This window comes from Eulemur rufifrons, unplaced genomic scaffold, assembly GCF_041146395.1.
Source record: "Eulemur rufifrons isolate Redbay unplaced genomic scaffold, OSU_ERuf_1 scaffold_354, whole genome shotgun sequence".
In the NCBI taxonomy this organism is placed as follows: Eukaryota; Metazoa; Chordata; class Mammalia; order Primates; family Lemuridae; genus Eulemur; species Eulemur rufifrons.
In genome coordinates, this window is record NW_027183136.1 from 47,874 (window position 1) to 50,000 (window position 2,127).

At 54.6% G+C, this 2,127-nt stretch overlaps 1 pseudogene; it reads left to right on the plus strand.

The window, feature by feature from the left end:
• Positions 1-1,566: 1,566 nt before the first annotated feature.
• Positions 1,567-1,658, plus strand: LOC138380302 (small nucleolar RNA U13; annotated as a pseudogene).
• Positions 1,659-2,127: the final 469 nt, after the last annotated feature.

Genomic DNA, 2,127 nt, shown 5'->3' on the forward strand with positions numbered 1-2,127 from the left:
CCTAAGTGAAGGAACACACCGGTGTTTCATGTGATGTGGCTCAATGCCTGGCAGATACGAGCCTTTGCAGGCCTCCTCGTGATCGACAGGACGTCGCCTTGGACACGGACACATCTTGTCCCTCCCTCCCGAGGCGATAGGCGGTTCCGTACCTCCTCGGGGCCAGGGCACAGTCTGCCTAGGCACCTACAACACGTGTGGCAACAGCCTCGATGGCTCTGCCATGAGAACGAACTCCCGTGGCACGGGGGTGGGATGGGGGGGGGTCGGGTGCTGAAGAATTCAGCTGAGTGAAGGAATGCCACGGGATTCAGAGTGCCATCGGTGGGCTGAGAGGCGAGCAGGGCGGGCTTTGAAAGGGTAACATTCTCCCTGCCTTCCGTCTGGCTGTGAATACAGAACGTACACGCCAGGCGGGGTGGCTCACGCCTGTAATCCTAGCACTCTGGGAGGTAGAGGCGGGTGGATCGCTCAAGGTCGGGAGTTCGAGACCAGCCTGAGCAAGAGCGAGACCCCCATCTCTACTAAAAATAGAAAGAAACTATATATCTAAAAATATATACAGAAACAGTATCTAAAAATATATACAGAAAAATATTAGCCGGGCACGGTGGCGCATGCCTGTAGTCCCAGGTACTCGGGAGGCTGGGGCAGTAGGATCGCTTGAGCCCAGGAGTTTGAGGTTGCTGTGAGCTAGGCTGACGCCACGGCACTCTAGTCTGGGCAACAGAGTGAGACTCTGTTTCAAAAAAAAAAAAAAAAGAAAAAAGAAAAAATATATATATATACACACACACACACACACACACACACGTATATCCAATTAGCTGGGCATGCTGGCACATGCCTGTAATCCCAAGTACTCGGGAGGCTGAGGCAGTCTGATCGCTTGAGCCCAGGAGTTTGAGATTGCTGTGAGCTAGGCTGACGCCATGGCACTCTAGCCAGGGCAACAGAACGAGAGACTCTGTCAGAAAGAAAAGAAGAGCGAGAGCGAGAGAGCGAGGGAAAGAAAGAAAGGAAGGGAGAGAAAGGAAAGAGAAGGAAGGGGGGGGGGAGAGAGAGAGAGAGAGAGAGAGAGAGAGAGAGGGGAGAAAACTATTAAAAAATTCTCGGGACCAGATCCATCGGTCGGTACTCAGAAGCGTGACGATCGGGTGTTCCCGAGCACGTGTGAGATGTGTCTTCTCCCTGACGCCGCGTTTCCTCCACACACACATCACCCATCTGCCGTGGAAAAAAAGCAACAAAAAGAGAGAAAGAGATTAAGAAGGGAAAATGGAAACAGGGCAAAAGAGGAAGAAAGAAAGAAATTTCGAAAAAAAGAGACCAAAGTCACAGCGAGAAGGAAGAATACTGAGCCCAGAGCGACACCTAGTGACCACACCGTCATAAGCACCCTAGGGCCCCAATTCGCCAGAGACATCTGGTGGACCCCAGGGCAACATGTGGTCGACCCGGGGCCATGGCGTCTGCAGCCGATTCCCAGGCGGGCACACGAGCCCGGGGAAACTCATTCTCAGCGCGGGGAGGAGGGGAGGGGAAATAATAGCAAAGTCACACCAGATCCCTTTCTAGTTCATAAACGTGTTGATTGCGTGTTCACGCGCACGTGTGAGAAGGGCCTCCTGGTGTGTCGGCACGTCACCCGCGTGACGTGAAACCATGAATCCGGGGGGGGGGGAGCGGAAAGGCGGGCAGGAAAAGGCAAAGAGAGAATAGATAAAATGAAAGGACCAAAAAGAAAGTCACACAGCAGGGTAGGGGAGTGAGAGCAAGTCGAGAGACTGCAGACAGAAACTCCAAGAGGAGAGGAATGCTCCGGAGCGCCCCCTCGCCCCGCGCGAGAAGAATACCGATCGCAGGGTGACCCCTAGGGGCAGCGAGGCCAGAGAGACCAAATCCGTCCCGAAGCCTCCCTGTCAGGATGACAACCACAGACCAGACATCTGGTCAACCACCCAAGGACCAGACATCTGGTCAACCAGCGAACCCATGCGGAGGCCGCATGCAGCAGCGACATCTGCACGACCACTCAGGGTGCTCCCTGCCGGGAGGGTGTGTCTCTATGTGTGTGTGTCCGGGGGGGGGGGAGATTGCGATGAAAGTCACGCCAGGTCCCGGGAT